A 22,895-nucleotide genomic window follows, 5' to 3' on the forward strand; every position below is an offset into this window, starting at 1 on the left:
GATAGGGAAAATGAAAGATTCTGCCCCCCTTGAAAAGGACATTGAGATATACCTCCTTACACAAAGTGAGCATTTCTGATTGAGGAAACCCCTATTTAATACTTCCAATTCTTTAAACATCCTTAGTGGAATACCTTCCATGGTACCAATGTTCTCTCTTACTTGAACAATATGAATAATGATTCTTCCCTTTCAGGTGTGTCGAGAGATTTAATTGAGAAAATGAATCTAATGTGTAGCTCAGTGTCTGGGGCATAAGTGCTTTATAAATGGTTATTCCTTCCCTCTTCCACCTGGTTAACTGCCAGGGCCTTACCCTGAACCACTCATTGAAAAAAAAAAGTCTTTCCTAATATCCTCGAATGGGAAGGGTTCCTGGTTTATAAATGAACGGTATGCATGGTTCTTAGATGTCATGTTGCAACACACGTGAGGGTCACTATAAGCTGTGTTAACAAGCACTTGTTATGAATGATGGTAAAGAACTGAAATTCATGAGTGGTTCTTTAATAAGAAATTAAAGTGATTTCAAGGTCACTGGCTTAACAACATCATTTTCCCCTAATTGCATTTTTAAATGCTTTGTGGGGTGTGGCAAAAAAAAAAAAAAATGGCTTTGCAGGCAGTGCTGTAGTGAATGCGTCATGCACTTGGTGTCACCTACCATGTATATGGCAGTGGAGAAGGTTGGGAATGCCTTGGACAGCCCAAAGCCCACTAGAGGTACCCTCAGACATGAAGCATGTTTTCTTAGTCCTCTGTGTGGTCAGTCTATGAGGAGCTATGGCCCAAAATGTTTGGCTCCAGGCCATCCCTTGGGCTTTCACCATGCTTCATCTACAGAGACCTTCTGCTCCAGACATCTGGGCTCCTCATTGCAGATTCCTCAAAAGACTGCTCCTGTCTGTTCTACTTCCTTGGGGCCCTTCCTCACCCTCACAGATCTGGGCTCTTCTTGTCCCTGGGAAACCTGCTCACACCCATCCTCCTTGGAGACAGAGTAAAACTTACTGCATGGTTAATTTATTTGGCTTTCTCATTAATTCATTCAATAAACATTTATTATTATTCTGAGAATCTGACCCAGGGAATTTAGAGAAGAGAGCCTGCCTTCAAGGAGCACTTGATCTAGCGTCATCATACAATTATAACACAGTGTGACTGGCGCTGTAACAGAAGTACTATCATAATGGCTTCTACTTACACAAACCTCATCTTATCAAATATATTGTTCCCTCTGGAAAGTACCGAATATTCTTTAATAATAGCAGTGGCCACCATCTGTTAAACATTCTTGTTAAGTGCCTTGCATGTATTACTCTATGGGGTAGCTATTATTATATCTATTTTGCTAATGAGGAAATCGGGACACTGAGAGGTTAAAAAAGTTGCCCAGAATCACACAGTGGGGGAAATGATAGTTATGATATATGTATAAACTATTTGAAAAATACCCACAGCTTTTCTACTGAGACAAAGAAGGACTATTTCCTATGCTGGGAAAGTTTCCTAAGCCCTTTGCTCACTAGAAGTAAAGTACAGGATATCAGTTACTCTGGAAATGCCCTGGGGCAGGAGCTCATCTCTGATGCAAGGTAATTTCTGGAATAGAACGCTCTGGGATGGCACAGCCCAGGAGTGTTCCAAGTCTGTGTTCTTTCGGTTGTTAACTCCTGTCACTTACAAAAGTGTTCTGTGGCCAAATATTTTGAAAATGTGTATTGAAAAAGTTAATCGCATTTTTTATTACAGAATATCTCTGAACTTCCAAAAAATGGAATATAGAATGCTGTTTTCTCACCAAGACGCCCTATTTTGTAGAGAGTCCCCTGAGATTCAAGTTCCATAGAAGACGCTAGCATAAATGTTGTCTAGATGATCCAATAAGTTTCTTAAAGATTTCTGCTTGCAACCTACATAGAAATGGACCACTTGCTGACCCACCTCAGCACATTCACAAGAAACTTCTCAGCAGAAAGAAAAAGTTACATTTTTGCTAAAGACTCAACAAATAAAACATCAGCAGTGTCCCTGAGTGGCAAACCCAAAGTAGCCTAGAATATGGCTTACTGATCTGTCTTTCCAAGCCCACTCAGGAAAGACTCTCTCTCTTTCTTTCTCTTCTTCCATTTCTTCTTTCCACATCTCTTCCTTGTCTCCTGTAAGAAGCATTTGACCCTTTCCCTTATAAATCACCCAGCGTTTCTGGGCCGTTCAGTTCCGGAGCTAAAGAATACAGAGAAAACCCAGGCCTGTGCTGCCCAAACACTGCAGAAGCCTTTTCCCTGGGGAGTGGGGGAGGAGAGAGTGGTGAATCACATGCATTCACTGGGTCCTCTGTTACACTGTAATTTCCTTAATGTACCAGCCCGAGAGGAACAAGGTGTTTTCACTTTCTTTTCAAGCATTTAAAAGCCCACTTGGTTTACATTTAATAAGTTAACAGCATAAACAATCATTCTGATATCCACAAGTAGCGGATTTAGGAAGTGACTTCGTCTGAGATTTCTGATGGGGAAAGGTCAGAACTGGGTGCCCTGAAGTCTCTAGATGCTGCAGAGTCCACAAGGAGAAGAAATGAAGGAAAGCAGGTCCAAACTGAACTTTAGGGAAGAAGGTTAAAGATTGGGGAGAGAGGTCCCAGGAGGAATTGTGATTCCATTCTTTCCAGGAGAATGAAGACTGGGCAGTGATCAGTCCTGGGTCCCATTCCTGGCTCTGCTGGTTCCTAGCTGGGTGACAGCGAGAAAGTTATGTAATACCTCAGAACCTCAACCTGCTGATCTGTAAAATGGATCTATAAAAAAGAAATACACACTTTTCGCAACTCCCACAGGTCATGAGAATTTAATAAAGTCAAATATGAAAGTGTACCTAGCATTAAGTGCTAAATAATGCTATTTCTCTCTATATCTGCTTACCCACTCCCTATTGAAAAACACATTTTCTTGGCTGGAACTGTCAGAATGCAGGGTCAGAATATAAGCTTAGAGTCCCAAAGCAGGCAAATCAATCTTGGAACCAGGTGAAGAATGTGTTTCTGAACAGATTACTTCTGTTGTGTATAAAGGAGAATAATTATATCTGTAAAATATATTTTACACGTAATTATAAAATGAATGAATCTCCTTAATAATCAGATGCCGTAAGTTAACATTTTAATAAAACCTATGTCTAGGCATCCCCTAATTTAAAAGAAACAACATTTCTAGGTTCAGTTATTAAACTTTCAGATCGTCACTTGTAAGCACACTTGAGCTATATTTTCTCATAGAATTAATGCTTTAACTAATGGGTAGAGTGCCAGGCTAGCCCACAAAGCCTTTTAACTCATCTTGTATCAGACACCACTAATAAGAAATAGAAGTTAACAACATTGTTATTTTACTAGAAATTTAACCAGAAAAATAAATAAGAAAATTATGCTGCCCCTTGAGAAAATGCAGCTTTAATTAGAAGTGATACATGGAGCTTCTGGGGAGATTCTAACAAAGAGTGTTTCGGCCAAGGGAAGCGAAAGCAAACGGTCTTAGCACGGTTAAGTCACAGGAGTACGTAAAGCCGTTGGGAGTGACACAGTGAAGAATGGCAGGCACTCCGACATCCTCCAGCAACATACCGCCTAAAGGCTCTACGGTTTCAATACCGTGATCGACTAACAAAGACATCGCCACACTTGCAAGTCATTGCAAGGCAGATAAGACAGTTTTTAGTTTTAATATCATTAAAGCAAAACTCAGGGTTTTTAGATCTCTTGATTAAAAAAAAGTATGGTCAGCACTCTCACGATAGCTTTGAATGAGCCCCTCATTCAACAGATGTTTATGGATGACCTGCCCACAGCTGGGCACCTTGCTGGGAGGCCAGAGCAGAGGGTAGGAGGTGGAGGGCAGGAGGTGGGGGGCAGGCGTTGGGAAGCACCCTTCCAGGTGGGGGAGGCAGACAATGGAAATGGAGGCTGACTCCTGCATGGCATGATCTGTGTGATACTTGTGTGTACACGGGCTGGGGAGGGTGGGGCCGGTCAGGCGCGATGTGCCTCATGACGAGGACCCGTCATTATGAGATGAGGACCATAAGCAGCATTTTCTTGTGGCAACTAGGAGGCCAGTCTCAGGAGAGGCAAAGACAGAGCAAAAAGGGAAGAGGTGGAAAAACAGGAGAGGAGAAGCAGGAAGGGAAATGAGGTCAGAGAGTGCCTAGCCCAGCCCGGATGTCAGGATCTCAGCCGGAAGGGTCTCATTAATGTTCCAGGAGGCGGGTGGGAAGAGAAGACCCGCAGCGCTGTGAACTGGCACAGGACCTTGGTCAGCGAGACACCTGCGAGCGGAGCGTGGTAGTGGTGGGGTTTGGTATCTGTCCTAGGTGCGGCCCACATCGCTTTGTTTCCTTAAGAAAAGGGGGTTTGCGTCCCTCCATTGCAAGTGATCGCAGTTCAGACAGGTGACAAATGGAGCTTTTAGGTGGCACCTCCTCACACAGGCCTCTTTCCCCTCCCCCAACTCTGGCAGAGAGGAAGAGACAGGACCCGAGTTCTGGGTCCCTAAGCATGTGCTTATTTGCCATTCCCCAGGCAAAACACACAGCCTTTCTCTCCCCTTTCAAGTGACAAAGGACCGGTGCAGGGGACCTATAGCTGATACCCAAAGGTCACCTTGAAACGCCCACCCAACTTCTCAGAGCCTCAACCATGTAACAAATGGCCTGGTGCTTACAATGCTCCGGAGAAGCCCCTCCCCCCGTCCCTGCGCGGAGGCTTCCAGTGACACTAAATCCATCACCTACGGTACTATTACTTTATAAAGAAACAGATTAAGTGTCTCATAAACAGTGCAGTGATTGGGATAATGGAAAGCGCCTCTCGTCCCCATCTGCAGCATCGAGTTATGAAGCATTTCCAAGCAGCCAGGAAAAGGAAATTAATAGAAGCAAGAGGGAATAACCACTTTTATGCAATTTCCTCAGGAGATAGTGGACCATCTAATCTTTATTGGGGCCCTTTAACCTGTCACTCAGCACTCACCGGAGCCTCTTTAGCTCTCGTGATTTTTCCCCGATATCCGAGGAAGATAAAATGAAAACCTCCAAACATTATTTTATAATTTTTGTACGTGGAGGGCAGGTGTTGCCTCTGACCCTCCCCCATCCAGTGAAGCCTCAAAAAACAACGTTTTTATGCAGCAGAAATGCAGGAGAGCTTAACTATTCCCGGTGCATGGTGTAGGGGGTCGCAGCGACTCTGCAGGAAGGAAACCTCTCCTTGCATTTTAAATGTGATTCTTCTCTCCACCACTGCCTTCTGTCCTTGCTTTCTTTTTAATAATCTGATTACTTCTCCTGATCTCATTTTATTCCCCAAATGAGTTTGCAAAGGTTCATGCCAATGAATATTCATCCCCTGCTTAAGAGCCCGGTGCCTTTTCTCTGGAAGCCAGGTGCCGCTCCGCAGCTGGCTAGGGAGGCCTGCCTGCCTGGAGGGGCGACCATGAGCTGGGCCAGGCACTAGCTCCCCGTCAGGAAGAGGGGCTCAGAGCCCTTAGCTCGGCTCTCTGCTCCCCAAAACGTCCCCTTCCTCTCCACAGTCTGCTCCCGCTCCATGGAAAGGCAGAAGAGCCCCCTCCTCCGTCCCCGTGGGCAGCTGCTGAGCACTATGGGACGGGTGAGGTGGCGGCAGGTGTGGAGGGACACGGCGGTTCCTGTGGTGCACAGGCACCGGTCCACGCAGCTCTTCCCACAGGTCTTGTGGCCTTGCGTGGAGTCTGGTGTTTGGAGTCTTCCCTGCGACTGACTCTCCAACACCTTCCCACGATTTGTGGTGGGCACCATGGGTGACTGACTTTGGAACTCCAGGCACAAAGCTCCATGGAAGGGAGGTGGCCCTGGCCCCCTGTGCTGAGATTCCCCGTCCACTCTTGGTGGGCAGTCTGCTTCTCCCAGAAATGGATTTCCCTGAACGACCCCAGGACATCGCCATAGGAACTCAGCTGAGCAGGGCAGATCAGAGTGGGCCGTTTACGGAGAAAAACCCTGCACCAAGGTGGAGGTCTTGAGGAGAGTGAGGGGGAGCTGGGAAGGCTGCCTGGAGAAGGTAGACGTGCGCAGGCCTTGAAGGACAGGTAACAGCAGATGCAGAAATGGGAAGGTGGGCCAATGGGTAAAGAATGTGCCCAGACAGAGAGAGCAGGGCTCGGGCTTGCCTAAGGAAACCCTGGAGGGTCCTTTTGGTGGTTTTAGGAACCCAAAGCCTTTAAAGGAGCCATGCAGGAGGCGGGCTGGAGGCATTTTCACTTCTCCGTCGACCTGCACAAATGAAGCCAAATGGGCCTGCAGTTTCTGCCTCCCTGGGCTGGGTGCCAGCTGTAATGGCCTGTGCAGAGGGGATACTTAGCTGTGTCACACACTTGTATCACTCGTGGTGACACTTGCTGAAATTGATGAATGCTGCAGGCACCACGACGCAGACGAGACGGTAACTTCCCGTGCTATTAAGCTGCTCAGACGACAGCAGCAGCTGCGAGCCTAGAATGCATCAGTCAGCGTGGAAGTTGGTAAAAAGGTGGGGTGGGGATGAAGGCCTTTGCCTTGGTGGAATGGGAGTGGGGAGGTCACCGAACAGGACTGAAGGGTGACTAATAGAAGAGCAGCATCCCAAGGGGGAGGCTCAGGCACTTAGGTCCTTATCAGCAACGGCAGCCAGGCACAGCACAGCCAAGGTCAGGTTCAGACGTGGGAGGCTATTTGGGCCTCAGAGCCTCTCAGAAGGGAGCTCAGAGCTCCATCCTACAGTCTCAGCCCAAGGTCAGTGTGGTTAGAGAGGGGGGTTGCCACAAGGCCAACTCAGGTGTTTCCTAATGATCTAGGCCAGGGATTCTCCAACGGTGGTCTCCGGACCCACAGCAGGAGCAGCCCCTGGGAACTTGCAGAAATGCAGAGTCTCAGTCCGAAACGACGGGACCAGAGACTCTAGGGTGGGGCCCAGGGATCTGAGTGGCAGTGAGACCTCCAGGAGACCTTGACAGCTCCATGTTGAGATCCACTGCTCTAGATCTCCTGGGAGAGTAAAAACACCATGGCCTTGGGCTCTGAGAAAACTGACTCCAAACAGGTTGTATAATCTTAAGCAAGTTACGTGACCCCCCAAATCTCAGCCCCGTCCTCTGTAAAACAGGGTGCTATGGTAACTGCCTTCTCACAGCTCTATGGAGATCTATGTCATGTACATAAACTTTCTGAAATGTGGCAGCTCCCCGGTAAACAGCGGCTGTGATTCAGGCTGAGGAGCAGGCCGAACTCAAAGTATTTAAGCCGACCACTTACCATGGAGCTGTGCTGGGCACCAGGCTACCTGGATGAGCACACCGAGGTCCTTCCCTGACAGAGCTAACATCCTAGTGGAGGAAGGCAGACTCTAAACTAGCAATTCCAGTGGTGGGAATCCATGTGGGGAGGCCAGAGCAGGGACCCAACCCTGTCTGGGAGGGTCTCAGACAAGCAGCATCCAAGACATGAAGAAGAAATAAGAACCTTACAGATTGGCAGAGGTAAGACGGATTAGTGAGGGGAGATGGAGAACCCTCCACATGGACGGAGCAGCATGTCCAAAGGCCCAGGGGTAAGAATGGGGCTTAATCCAGAAACCAAGAGCAGCCTTTCCGTGGCCAGGCAGGGGACACATGTGAGGTGGTCAGGGGGCAGGTGGCAAGGAAGAGGCTGTCTAGAGAGAGAACCTGAGTTCATGTCATCAAGTCTCTGGACCTTATTATCATTAGGTCCATGGAAGCTACCGGTGAGCTTAAAACTGGGAAGAAAGGCAATCAGGTTTTTGTTTCCGAAAGATCACACTGGCTGCTGGTAAGAGAAAGGACAGGAGGGGTGGGGACAGTTAGGGAGACACACAGGAGCCCAGAAAGAGTGATAATTACCAGGGTAGTGGGAACAGAGAGAAGCAGAGGGATTCGAGAATCATTAGGAAAACCTAGTGACTCACTGGGACCGCTCATTCATTCAGCAGATACGCACTGAGATCCTTCTGGTGCCAGAAAGGCCACCCTCCATATTCCATTCACTTGCACTGGAGATTTTCTTCCTTCTAGAGTTCCCTTTTAAACCTGTAGGGCCCTGGCCATGTGTGTCTTGTCTCTATGACTTAGAGGTAGTTGGAAATGACATTAGGAAAGAGCCCAGGCAGGGAAGGCGGGGTGAGGGCTCACTCCAAAACCAGGATTAGTTTGGCTCCTCCGGGAGCTGGCTGTGACTGTTCCCCAAGTCTGTCTGTCCTCTAACTGCAAGCCTGCAAACAGGGCTCAAGCAGACCCTCCACCAAGGAGGGGAGTCATCAGTCTTTAGACTCAGGAATCCTCAGCCAGAAGAGCCTCCGGGACTTGGTATTGGGACAAGGAGGAGATCCAGGCCTGCCCCTACTTCCTTCCCCTGGACCCTGAGGGTGCAGCACTACCTGAGCCCCTCCCCTGCAGGCCACCCGGACAGACAATACCTGCTGAAAGCCCCCGGTTGCTTCCTAAAGCTTTACCCCAACCAAGCTTTTCCCTTTGATATGTGAGTCTCCTTCAGTTTCACACAATGAATCTGGGGGCACATTCTAGGTGCCCTGAGTTAGAGATGGGAGTCACTTTCCTTACATCAGGGAGAGAACAGAGCTATTGTTGAGGAGTGGGGACAGATATGCAGGGGATTAGAGGTGGGAGGGAGCCTGGAGGAACCCCTAGTCCAGAGGCAGCAAATGTCCAGATGGGGATGGCATTTGATCAAAGTGTTGGGCTCCGAGAGCAGGAGGACAGTCAGTGTCACGGCCAGGTGGCGAAAGAGGTGCGGGAGCCTGTGCAGGGGGCCGGGGTGGGGGCGGGGCGTGGGGGGGTCTACCCTTTAGAAAAGAGCAGAAGCACCCTGCCAGCAGCGAGGGCAGGCCTCTTTAAGGGAGTATGGTCTACCCATTTCCCTCTCTATCCCCAGGGAGATAATTCATAGGGCCCCTGGGACCCAGTGAAAGGAAGGTGAGGGTCAGATCACTTCGACCACTCCAAGGGGCCCCAAGGTCGTCTCTTCTGATTGGACCCACTGGGCCACCAGGGATGCCAGGCCTAGGTTTCCATTTTTACACCAGGGGGGTGGGCAGGGAATCCCCAGATGTCCCCTCCCCGGGCCCTGTCTCCATCGGCATCAGAGCTTGGCTGCCAAAGTTCTAAAAACACCATCAATCTGGTTGCTCTGGGCAGCAGGCTAAGGGGACATATGCTGGTAGTCAGGCAGCTTCCCACATTTTGAGACTGAAGTGTTTACCCTTTGAGAAAAACCTATTTTTAAGTGCTTCCCCTGACACAGACCTTGATGGATTCCCTTAAAAAATAATTTATAACCAACCAAGTTCTTCAGATAAAAGAAGGTGACTTCTCACTGTGTTTCTCCAGGCTGGACAATGATGAGAAGCCACCCAGGGCTCCTCACTCTCTCTGGAGGCCAGAGGCAAGGGCTGGCCACCTGCACACACACAGATGGCTGGGTCTGGTGAGTTATCACACCCAGAAAAACAGCACTGCTTTCCTCTGTTCTCCCTGCTTTTCAGAGTGAATATGGGGGAGAAGAAGAAGAAGGAGAAGAAGGAGAAGGAGAAGGAGAAGAAGGAGAAGGAGAAGAAGGAGAAGGAGAAGGAGAAGAAGAAAGAAAGGAAGAAAGGAAGGAAGGAAGGAAGGAAGGAAGGAAGGAAGGAAGGAAGGAAGGAAGAAAGAAAGAAAGAAAGAAAGAGGACACCAAAACCCAACCATGTTTGGAGGCATCACACAAATATCACTTCCCCTCCAAAACCTGACAAAGCAAATCATACTCTCTCCTCTTGGGAGAGCTTGTTATTGTTTTTCCCTTTCCAAGCTTCCTCACCCTGGGGCTTCAGCTGGTCCACAGAATCACAGGTATCAGAGTGGGGAAAAGACTTTAGAAAACCTTAGAACAAGGTTAGCCAGCAAGACTACCACCACTACCTCACCGCCGGCCGTGGCAGACATCGCTAATCAATCACAGCTCTCACTCCCACTCCACCCAGACCAGAGCTCTGAATCCTTAATACAATGCCCCAGGCATGGGCTCCCCATGGACCAAAGATGGTGCATCCTGTACCCGATGATGGGGAAACTGAGGCCCAGAGAAGGCAACGAATGACTTGGCCAAAGGCGCAGTCAGCAGGGGAGAAAAAGAAGACACAACGTCTGCTCCACCCACCCACGTGGCCCCTCATCAGAACAAGCCTGCTGTCTCTCTGCAGGGCTTACCCCCGTCCCTGCTCCCACTACCCTCGCCTCTTCCTTCTCATCTCTGAGGTCAAGCCCACAGCACAGCCACCTCTCAGGCTAGGATGCCGGGCACCTAATTATGCTCTCTGTGTGCATCCGAGGAAGAGCTGCATTATGTTTAAGTAAGTGTAGCTAAGAGGTGCCACATCTCAGGAGAAGGTCAAGGGCTGCATATGGATAATATAAGATTAAGATTTTCCCTTTCTGTGGCATACTTGATAAAATAATTTTACTGTGACCTTTACAGAAACCCAGGAGTAGAAATGGGCACAGTGGAATTTCCAGCTTCTCCCCAGGTCACAAAGTCATAAACACATAAATCTGTAACGATATTACCCACCATTCAAGTGGGACAAGTGAGCCAAAGAAATGATTTTCATTTTACAGTAATGATGGAGCAAACGCTTTGAGGCTGAAATGCTCAAGCTGTATTACCAGGGCTGTTTGACAATAAAAGACAGGAGCCTTCCTCCACACTGCCTTAGCCTTGCCTGTCAGCAAAGAGTGTGGCCTGGCCCTCTGGCAGAAGGTCAGAGAAAGGGGGCCTGTCCAAGGTCACAGAGGAATCACAGTTTGGTCTAGTCGGCTCTGCCACACCCTTGCCAGGAAGGCTTGTTCCGCCCCATCTCAGAGCCTCATTTGCAGGGACAGGGGAAGGAGCCCTTTGCAAGTCCCAGAGTCGACTTTGGAAAAGTGAAACAACCATATGTAATATAATCAATACTGAAATAATAAGGTTATACTCATCCTTGAAGATTCTCCAAGCAGGACTGAAAGTAACAAGGTAGGGCAGTTGCCTGACATTTATCCAAAGAGCCGAATGCAGACAAATTTGGCAGAATTCGTTTTGTCTGCCCCATGGTTCTCGCTCCAGAACCTCATCGAAACTGCAATAGCCTCTGATCGGAGAAATGGGGGTTCATGGGCTCTAAAACAGGGAGGGTGCCCTCCTCCTGAGCCTCTGAGCAGGGCCCACACTAGGAGGCCGTGATCAGCCCCGTGGCTGCTGCACTCACAGCAGCTGGGAGAGGGCTCCTGCTGCAGGGGGAGGCAGGAGAGCAGGGGATAGCTGTGTTCTCCAGAGTGACCATTTATTCCCAAGTGCTGAGAGGTAATTTCCAGAACGCTCAGTGTCCTCCCTATTTGCAGTTCCTGGATGAGCATTAGCATTACGAACTGCCTTAAGGTCTGTCAGTTAAACATGATTAAGGGAGAAGCTTGCAGCAAAGATCAGAGGTGTTCAGGGCGCACTTAGCACTTAGATCTCAATGTGCACTTATGGGAAGAGCCATTCTGCTGAAGGTCCCACGTCAGGGAGGGCCTAGGGAAGGAGCAGCAGGTGTGGACCCAAGGAAATGTTGAGGGGAGGAGTGGGGCCCAGTGGGGGCAGGTCCTTCTGAGCAACTTGGGAAAGGCCTTGCCCAAAGGGAGCAAGCTGGACAGGAGCCCATTACGCTGGTTGCATCCACTGCAACGGAAGGGGCCGGCACTTCCTTGCCCACCCTGCACCTCCACGCCTCTGGGCCAGGCCAGTAAAGCCCTTATACTAAATGAGAGACTAGTGTGTACTACAGAGCACAGAGTATGGTGGGATGTGGGCCAGCTCCCCCCCACCTCTGCACCTTTCTAAGGTGAGGTCTATAGACTGGCACGCTGACTACCACTCTGCTGAAATTAGTTATAAAGATGTGTTGAGGGGTGCCTAAGTGGCTCAGTCAGTTAAGCATCTGCCTTCAGCTCAGGTCATGATCTCAGGGTCCTGGGATCGAGCCCCGCATTGGGCTCCCTGCTTTGCAGGAAGCCTGTTTCTCCCTCTTCTCCCCACTCATGGTCTCTCTCACTATCTCTGTCTGTCTCTATCGAATAAATAAATAAAATAAAATAAAGTTCTGTTGGTTTTAACAGCAATAGTGTTGTCGATAATAATAATAATAACCACTATTTATTTATTTAGAGAGAGCGAGCTTGCATGTGTATACGCGAGTGGGGGGGGAGGGGCAGAAGGAGAGGGACAGAGAGAATCTCAAGCAGATACCACAGTGAGTGTGGGAGCCTGACCTGGGGCTAGATCCCTTGATCCTGAGATCATGATCTGAGCCAAAATCAAGAGTCAGACACTCAACTGACTTAGCCATCCAGATGCCCCAATAACCATTATTTAAATAACCATTTTTCGTGGGCCAGGTGCTCAGCATGACCTCATTTTATACTCATAACAGCCCTAAGAGACACGTGCTACAATTATTCCCATTTTGCACATTTGGAAACTGAGGCTCACAATAAGGACTGCGGCTTGTCCAAGGTCCCTCCATCAGTGGTGAAGCCGGGAATTGAACCCAGGCTGCCCAGCTGACTCCAGAGACTTGAGAGCTCATTGGTGGGAGTGTTTTACAATCAAGTAAATTTCCTTTGAACCAACAAAAGCTAGTGTGTATCGCATTGAATATAGACTATGGCAACATCACCCGTGGAGACCGGGGTACGGGCTTCGGAGTTCTACCTGCCTTACTCATAGCCACGGGGACTGAGTTCTCTCAGCTTTTTGAGTTCTGGCTTCCTTATCCATAAAATGGAGTAACGTTGGTCCTAGTCTCCCATTTCACCGGCAATGACATTATGGCTCAGAGAGGTAAAACAGATAGTGATTTTCATGGCTAGTCCGTGGCAGAGGCAGAATTCAAAACCAGGTCTGTCCGGCTTCAAAGCTGATGCTCTTTGCAGTTATTTACTGAGGTAGGTTATTCATGGGCGTGGGGGCACTCTGTATACGGGCATGTGCGCTAAGGTCCAAGAACACAGTCAAGTGCACGCAAGTGCAGATGAGAAGCTTGGAGAAGGGACAGTGTATTTCATAGTCTCTGCTTACTGAAGGCACCTTGCCCTCCTTTTCCTACTTCCAAAGGGATGTCGTGGGGGGGGGGGGGATGGTTCTGCAAAAAACTACAGCTATGTCGGGTACTGACTCTGACACCTCTGAGTCTTTGCCTGCCTGCATTCCCGAGCAGATGTAAAAGGGTGATATACGGATGTGGTCACTGCGTACTCTTCTGAGGCCAGCTCTGAAAGGCAAATTCATCTTCCCAGTGGCTTCTGGTGACCAGAGGGAAATGAAAAGGGTGCAAATGGTGGGCTGGCTGCTTTTTCTGGAGAACCCTTGAGCAGCTCAGCAGCGGGGTATGCCTGTGGGTAAGTGGTCACTGACACTACCTGCTCCTACCTCGAGTGTGTGCCGGTTTCTGAGTATGTAAGGTTTACTGACAGCCAGTGCAAAAATGCATAAGGAGCCTATCAACCTTTATGCCCACCTCCCAGACAACTTCAGGGTAGAGTATAGGGACAGAAGAAGCCCGCCTGCTGTCCGTCAGCATTGGGGGCCACGGAACAGCGAGTGCCAAGGAAACCTCATATAATATAATCTGGATTTCATCATCATCAGGCTAATAATCATTATAATCCTATGAAACCTCATTACTGAATTCCCCCTTTACCATTTCCACACGTAACGCTCATTTGTTAATAACCAAGATAAAGGTCCATAAAACAATATTGCTCCCATGTAACACGTCTTTCTCCTCGCTCTCAATAAGAATCCAGAATTTCATCAGAGGAGTGTAAGCGCTTCACCAAGATGTGTTGATTATTTCAAGATGACAGGTATTCGATTCCCAAATTCATCAGTGGGGGCTGAAAATGTATTGGTTCGTCAGGCAAAGCACATTTCTGGAAGCGCTCTCACCATTTGGGAATCAAATAATAATTGCAATACCAACACCCTGACTTTCTAATGGCATTTTTCAAGGAGCTAAAGCATTTTGACACATTCCCCCACCAACCCACTGTCAGATTCATCTTCTTTGTAGGCTTCTGAAATAGTCAAAGTACTGATTTTATTTCTCCCATTTTGCAGATGAAGAAACTCAGAATCTCAAATCTGAAGCTGAGTGACTGCCATAAACCAAACATGCTGGGGGCAAAGAAAAGCTATGCGGTGCCTCTTTCTCTCCGGGGCCCCAACTGCTTCACCACACAGCTTTGGCAACATTGCTGCCTGGATCCAGGCCCTGACCTGGCCACTCCAGATACAGAGCAGAGTATGCTGGAGTCCCCGTTCTCAGGAATGCAAAGCCTGATGGAAGAAACAAATGGTAACTGTAATTAGCTTGAATAATGTGAAAAGAGAAGCATGTATCGTAGTGGGGAGAAAAGAGGCAGTCGTCCCTTCTCTATGATAGTTGGGTGAGATGAGAGGGAAGACCCCTTGAAGGAGAGGGTGGCTGATCTGGTTTTGAAGCATGAATAGGAGTTTACTAGGTAGTAAAATGAAGGGAGACATTCCAGTTAAACGAAATGGCATGTGCAAAGGCACGGTGGTAGGAAAGAGTCAAGGATGTTAAGAAGTTTGATAGAGTCCTTACTGCATGCCCATTACCCACTAGTGAAACGGAAGACTTTGTTTTCATGGGGAGAGATAGCAGAGGTTCCAAATAGGCTGGAATTAGTCTTAGAGGGGGCCATAATGTTAAACCGAGTCTCGAAATAAGTAGAGATCATAGGCATGTTTTAGGGACACCACACTCAATCCCCACTAGCACGTCTCTCTTGATGAGCACCCTCCAGGTAATCTTTCTTGCCCTCTTCCTTCTGGCCTCTCAGAGGTAAGCAGAGAGTATCTTGGGTCTGGATGATTCTGGATGGTGGGCTATGGATAGCTCAGCCTGGGATGGGGCTGCCCAGACCTCTGAGCCCTGAGACGGATGGGTACTCTCCTCATGCCCAAAGCAGACCTGTCTGCATTCTCTGGGACCTCTTCTGCGAGACCAAGACAACAGAAGTACCAAGGGACCCTTCTATGAAAGGGTCTTATTAATAGGTGTTTGTGTTCCCTTCTCCAAATTCATGTTGAAGCCCTAATCCCCAACGTGACGGTATTTGGAGATGGTACCTTTGCAGTCATAAGGGTAGACCCCCATGATGGTATTAATGCCTTACAAAAAAAGAGAGAGACAGGAGAGACCACCCCCCACCACCCCCTGCTGCCACCACCACTCTCCAAGTACAAGCACCAAAGAAAGGGCATGTGAGGATTTCAGAAGACACCTATCTGCAAACCAGGACTCGGGCTCTCGCCAGACACTGAATCAGACAGCAGCACCTTGACCTCGGACCTGCCAGCCTTGAGAACTGTGAGAACTCCATGTCCGCTGTTTAAGCCCCCAGTCTGTGGTGCTCGGGTATAGCGGCCCAAGGTCTGGCAGCTCGGCACATCTTCCTTCTCTCCAAGGCCCTGGCCTCTCCTCCAGGTGCGCGGTGCTTTCCTCCCCGCCCCCATGGAGGCCTCCTCTCTGCTCCGAATCAGAGCTGTACTTCAGTCCTTCCTGGGCAGGGCCCGGTGTGGATTTATGATTTAATTTGTGTGTATGGCACTAAGAAATGATTTCTGGGCTGGTCACTTAAGAAATGATTAAAGACCATCATTTCCAACCCACAGCACTCCCTGGGGGAAGGCAAGCAGTTCGAGACAGAAGGAGGTGTCGGTAATGCGCTGAGGCGGACATGCGGTGGGGGATGCCGGTCATAGTGGGGGAGGGGTGGCAGGGGGTTGGGGAGGACAGGTAGGGAGGACGCGGCCTGGATGGCTCGCCGCTGCAGCTGCTGGAATGAGCGTGTGTGCTCGGGGCACTGGATGACACCCCAGGACCAGCTGAGCCACCCCCATCAGACGTGTGTGATGCTTTTCTCTGTCCAGACAAGCAGATGCCATCCAAGGGAGCCACAGTGTCCCTCCTTCAGCATCTTTACAATCTCGGAGCCATAAACCTGGGTCCGAAGGTGGCTGGGGATGAAGGGAGAAAACAACTCATAAAGGCCTCCATCCTCCACAAGCTTCCCGTGTGCTGACACAGACCGGAAACCCTCATGCAGGAGCTCTAAATCACCCCGGACGTCTCTTCCGAGCAAACAGCCGAATGTCACACAGGTCCAGTTCATGAGGTATGGCTATAAAGTGCTGGAACCAGGTAATGAGCTTGGGAAGACACTTGGCTCCCCTCCAGGAATGCCTCAAAGTCCGAGATCTTCTCAGTACCTTGTGCATTAATCCCCTGACTCAGGCACCGGGAGACAGAGCTCTGAGCCCCTGACCCTCTGGCTCACGGCTGCATATTCCACCTGCAGTCCCAGAACGTCACAAGAGGAGGCAACCAGGTGGCAAAAGGCACCCCAAGAGTTGACTGCACTCACCTGGCTTCCAGAACCAGCTCCTAAGCGCTTGCTACCTGTGAAGTCCTAAGCAAGTCCCACTGTAGCTTTTCTGAGCCGCAGTGGGCTCATCTGGGGAAGTGGGATGTGGGGCACTCCCTGCCTTTGCTGTTGATTGGTGAACACACACGAGGCTTGATTTTACTATGAATTACAGCTTCCAAGGCTGCTAACCTGAGCCTCTCGAACATCCATCATGATAAATGATACTTTGATTTTTATAAGCTCCTTTTATTCTGAATAGCAAAAATAACTGCAAGAGCACATTCTCATTTATGTTTTACAACATCTCTCAGCAGAAGGGACAGGGACAGCGAGGCCCCTGGGAAGGGAGAGCTGAACCTCAGGCCGACTCAGCCACTAATGGGTGTGAGCCTCCTCTCTGGACCACACTGAGCCTCTGGAGAAATGATGGTTCAACCGGATTCATGGATCCACCTAACCTTTTCACCCACGCCCATTCTCACGCCATTCGTCCATCACCCAGCCGCACTGCACACGCCTATATTGAGCAAGGCCCGTATGATCCAAAGACAAGCAAGGAGCAGTCTGTGCAAGCAGCTCCCGCCCTGATCTGGAAGACCTCTGCCGGCTCTGAGGGGTTGATCCAGCCCTGAGGACCTTTCTTTCTGGGCTGTACCACGGGTCAGCGGGAGCACCTCGAAATGAAAGGCCGTGCTCACCCAGCATGTTGAAGGCAAGGTGGAGACTGAGCTCATCTGGATTCAGACCTCCTAGAGAGATTTTCCCATTAGTCTGCAGGGCTTCTCCATCAATAATGATACCAACCGTAATGAAGATAAATATTTTGCAATGAACTGTCGCTTTTTCACATGGGGAAAAGCTATTCAAATTAAAGGCACTTTGTCCGCTCGCTCTCTCTCTCTGTCTCTCTCCCTCTCTTTCCCCTTTACTTTTATTTCATTTTCTTGGCATATCTCTGAGCTAAGAAAAAATCTGTTCCTGAAAAGGAAGAGGGAGGAACCATATCCAGCAAAGATTTTACGCTCTGCCTCGATGAATTACTTCACAGTTCTGCCGCCACAAACACACCCTGTGTGAATGCCACTGTCACCTGCTCCTGAGAAGCGAGGGGCCCTAGGATGGGACTGGAGATCTGCGGAGACCAGGGCCTCTGGGACTGCCTCGGGCTTCCTGGAAAGCTAGGGAATGGGGCAAGAGGCACCAATAATGTGAGGGACCCATTTGGCCTTTAGTATCATTATTTTTTTTTAAGATTTTATTTATTTATTTGACAGAGAGAAAGAGATCACAAGTGGGCAGAGAGGCAGGCAGAGAGAGAGGAGGAAGCAGGCTCCCCGCGGAGCAGAGAGCCCGATGCGGGGCTCGATCCCAGGACCCTGAGATCATGACCTGAGCTGAAGGCAGAGGCTTTAACCCACTGAGCCACCCAGACGCCCCCTAGTATCTTTATTTTTAACGTGTAGGCTTTTAACTTGACCCCTGTGGCACTCACTTCCACCTACAAGGCACAATTAAAAGCTCCAGTTAGAGCAACGGGAGGCTCACCACCTCCCATCTGCCACCCACTCCCCCAAACCTGCAATGAACTCAGGAGAATCTTCTCCTTGTGACAGAGAGGAACCCCACCCCACCCCACCTCCTCTCACGCCTTTTCTGCTGGGATCCAAGGCTTGCCCTGATTGCTTCATCCCCTCTTCTGTGTTTTCAATCTCAGTGGATAGGATGTGTCCTGTGGATGGCCCACAGGCAAATGTCCCATGACTGTGGCTTCCCCAACCCTCCCTCCCCTCCCCCGCAACCCAAAGTCACCACATCCTGCTGTCTCTACATCCGGAGCTGGCTGTCTACCTGCCTGCCACCCCCCCCATGCTGCTCCCCGTTCCCTGCATACCTCGGCCCGCCGGTACCTAACAGGGCCCACATACTCGTGTTAAATGAGCAAAAAAGCGGCTATAGACAAGACAAACTTTTAAGACTCAGACTTTTTTTTTTTTTTAACTTTTCCCTACTATATGACTGTCAATGATCTTCCAAGATGTTGCTAATACAGATCCCACTCTCTGGATGCTTTTCTTACCCATTGCTGCCCCTGAAATGTGCCCATCCCCTACTCCTTACCTCACATTTCCCCTTAGCCAGGACTGTGTCCCTCACTTCTCGGTTGGCATGAATGTCTCCTACCAGAATGCCCCTGGGCACCATCGGTGCATTTGCAGCCTGTCTTCCTCACCAACGCTATCTGTCTTGTACTATAGCAACAGGATATGGAGTCAAGGAGGCCACAGAGAGATCCTGGCTCCCCCTCTACCAGCTGGGACCACAGGCGAGTCACCAACCTCTCCAAGCCTCAGGCTCCCCATCTGTATATTAGGAATCATCACAGCTCCTGTTATCATAACAGCATATAATGCTAGTACACAATAATACGAGTACTAACTGGTACTGCTGGAGATTAAGCATGATAATCTATGTAAAATTATTTATAGACTAAGCAGTCAAAAGATTTAACTCATCACTATCCTCCCCTTCCTCCTCCTCACCACCAGCAGCCACTACCGTCATCATGATTTCCCACTAAACCCTAAGTTTCTGAGGGCGCAGGCTGTCTCCAGTTCACGTGTCCAAGGTCCTGCCCAACCCGGGTGGTGGCTTTGGGTACTTGTTGAATCAAATTCATTATAAGATTGTCCTTATATCCCCATTGGCTCTATGGCTCTCGTGTCAGTCCCTGGTGAGGCTATATCCTCCCACTGAGCCCCTGGCTTCCCCAGCCTCTTCCCTTGGCCCTGACCCAGTTTCAGGGGTCCTCTGGGGGCAGCACAGAGTTTCCTATCATGCTGAATCTCACCTACCCTGCCCATCACCCCTGCTGGGGAGGGCCTGCATTAAGTGCCTTCCAGCCTGGATCTCCTGCTGAGATCTTCCCATTCCTGCCACTGCTCCCGCTGCCTCACAGAGAGGTCCCCAGGCCTCTGCTTCTCATTCCACCTCCTCCCCAATGAGCCGTACAGCTCGGAACTCTCTGCCCACAAAAAACCGGTGGTGGTGTCCTGATGCAGTTCCTGTCTCTGCACTCGTGAGTGAGCAAGGCCTTTAGTATCTTAAAAGAGGCAGATCCCCTCCCCCCATGGATTATCTGCTGGAAAATCAGCCCCCACCACATTTTATGCTTCGTTCAGGTTCACAGGGGCACAGCATTTCCCAGAATGCTGGCCTGTGGATCTGGACTAGAGCTCGCCAGTGAGAGGGGAAAGAGACAGCGGCTTGGCTGTGGCTCTGAGGCAAGGGTGGGGAGCAGCCCAGGGGTTTGGCATATGGGATGTTTTGCAGCGACCTCCAGCTCTTTCGTCTGGTCCTGCCTCAGTGTTAGAGCAGCTATGACCATGGTCAACAGGGTGTTGCGATGACAGATTCTCTGAAGTTGGTGGCCAACTTGAGAGGGCTTGGTGACCTAGTCTGATCTCTATCTCCCCCACTCTTTCAAGAGCTTTACATTCTTCTAGCAAATCTGATTCTACTTGAAATCACCTGCCATATTTTGATGTCAATTCTCTTCCTCCTCCCAGCGCACAGATTTTCATGAAAATAGGTTAAAATTAATTCTTCCCAAAGATCTCCTTTTATGCCACACATCTAAGAACCTGTGAGGAGCATACCCAAAGGTACCAGGAATTTGAAATTCCTCAAAGACTTGTGAGCTTGGCGGATGGCAGAGAAAGGTAAGGTGAAACCCTAGGCTGGGCTGCCCCGTCTCCCCACATGATTCTCCTCACTTCTCTAGGAGACGGGATGGAGATTTGGAATGGAAGATGTCTATCTGGACCAGAAGAGGCTGGGTGTGAAAGCAATCGACACAGAATACACAGGGGTTACACACCAGGGGCTGCACGAGAGCTCAACAAATCCTATAACTGTATCACTGAATGCTTACAACAACCCAATAACCACGCACGGTAATAACGCCAAAGGGCCACTGTGGCCAAGGACTTGTGCCCGGTGAACGCTGCTCTAGGGCTTAGCTACGTTGTCATGTTCGATTCTCTCACCAGCCTACGCAGGCAGTGCTGTCAGTAAACCTTTAAATAAACGTGGAAACCAAGGTACAGTGGGGTTAAGTGGCTCATTCCAGGCCCTACAGCGAGCCGTAGTGTAAGAATTAACATTCAACCCAGGCCTGTGTGGCTCTGGAGCCCGATGGAAGCTTAGAGCAGGAGGGGGCTGAAGCCTCCGATCATGACCTCCAGCCATCTCCCTGGCAAGTGATGCCAAGTTGTCCCGCCTGCTGGCACCTGCTTCTGTGTCCTTCTTTTTTTTTTTTTAAGAGTATTTATTTATTTATTTGACAGAGAGAGAGAGATCACAAGTGGGCAGAGAGGCCGGCAGGGAGAGAGGGGGAAGCAGGCTGCCTGCTGAGCAGAGAGCCTGATGTGGGACTCGATTCCAGGACCCTGAGATCATGACCAGAGCCGAAGGCAGAGGCTTAACTCACTGAGCCACCCGGGTGCCCCTTCTGTGTCCTTCTTACGAATGCTGCCCCCCCTCCCCCAGACCACACTCTCCTTGTGTTGTCCCAATGTGGCCCTTGTTGGGAGGAAGGTTCTGCCTTTGTCCTTCCCTGAATGGCCCCTAAGGGTAATTCCATTAAAGCCATTGACCCTTCTTGAAAAGAAAACTTAGCTTTCTCCCCAAACCAATTCCTTTAGAAAAATCTGGCTAAGCTGGGTTGGGGGCAGGCGGTTCCCGTTTGGATCTCCCCTGCCCTGTCTGCCTTCTGCCCCTTCTTAACTCCATCTGGCTCAGAGCCCCTCCACCCACTCTGGGAACCTCCCCCTGAAGCCAAGATGTCTCCCCACTCAGAGCATCACACCTGGACCAGGATTTGTGGTAATAATACCCCTCCCCCCAGCCACCTCTTCTCCTACCCTCCCTTTCCCAACCATGCAAGTAACCCCCCACCCCCTCCCAGGAGGATGGGGCAAGCCAGGGAGGAGGAGTGGCCACAGTGACCATGTCCAGGGGGCAGTGCGCCTCTTCATCTCCACCAGCCACCCCAAATAAACAGGCTTTCTGCTAAAACAGTGGGTGTGTTTCACAGAGAGAGATCCACATCTCCTCTTCTAGTCATGGAACATCTCGGAGGCCGGAGCCCCTCTGGACATGTGTAGATGGGCTTGGGGTGGTCATTTCTGGTCCAATACTCCATGCCATCCCTTCCCTGGGGAAGGGAGATGGCTGTGGTGACTGGTGACAGAAGGCAGGAGGGGAGGGAGGCGAGGGTGTAGCAGAGAGAGAGAGCCGCCTCTGGAACCTTCTGCAGCCCCTCTGAGAGATGGTACACGGATGACAGTTAGCGTGCACACAACCACACACGCACAAATTGCAGAACCATTATTTTGTAATTTCCATAACGAGGCCTTTGGAATAATAATCAAGCTGAAGGGAAAGTGAAGAACAGCCCTGAGGGAGCTCAGGATGCTCTTCAAGGGCCGCCGTGCCCAGCTCTCTGCCCGCACAATCTTAAATAAAAGGTTGGTCTCCAGGAGGCAGGAAGAGGATTGAGGCCTCCTCTCACACAGCATTTGGAGGCAGAACCTTTCAGAGCACTTGTGTTAATGGAGTCAGGGGCTCTGTGGTGACAGCAGGCCAAAGTGTCCTCACAAGGCACACCTAGATGGGAGATGCTGGTGCCCCTGTGAACAGAGGCATGGGCTTGTAGACAGAAGTATGGATCCAAACTGGATGGAAGAATGGGACTCATTTGGATGCACATACACCCCATAAGCAGGTGACCATCATTCTGCAGACACAGAGCTCTATGATCGACTCATTCTAGCCCTCTGGGTCATCACTGCCAAGCCCAAGAGACGCACAATTCTCTAAGTATACGTTACGGTGGGTAACCTGTTAGTGGGAGGTTGGTTGGTTGGTTTGTTTTAAAGTAATTCTTTTTTTTCTTTAAAGATTTTATTTATTTATTTGACAGACAGAGATCACAAGTGGGCAGAGAGGCAGGCAGAGAGAGAGAGAGGAAGGGAAGCAGGCTCCCCGCTGAGCAGAGAGCCGGATGTGGGGCTGGATCCCAGGACCCTGGGATCATGACCCGAGCCAAAGGCAGAGGCTTTAACCCACTGAGCCACCCAGGCGCCCCAGGAGGTTGGTTTTTTAAACTCATGTCAACAACTCCCAAGGACACTCTTTTGGGCTCAGCATTGTGCTGTTGGACACTGGGTGCTAGAGGTCACCGTTTACAAGTACTCTTATCCCGAGGTCCTTCTCTGGAGGACACTGCAGTTGCAGAAATCAAAGAAAAGAAAAAAGGATCACAGTGGAGAGGAAGTCTGGCAAGATCCA

The 22,895-nt window shown here is 49.8% G+C and overlaps 1 protein-coding gene across 1 annotated transcript in view; it reads right to left on the reverse strand.

Moving 5' to 3' along the window:
- Positions 1 to 22,895, reverse strand: part of EPHB1 (EPH receptor B1) — a 424,530-nt gene that overhangs the window by 137,231 nt on the left and 264,404 nt on the right. The window lies entirely within an intron of this gene.

The sequence above is a fragment of the Meles meles genome, chromosome 4 (genome assembly GCF_922984935.1).
Source record: "Meles meles chromosome 4, mMelMel3.1 paternal haplotype, whole genome shotgun sequence".
In the NCBI taxonomy this organism is placed as follows: Eukaryota; Metazoa; Chordata; class Mammalia; order Carnivora; family Mustelidae; genus Meles; species Meles meles.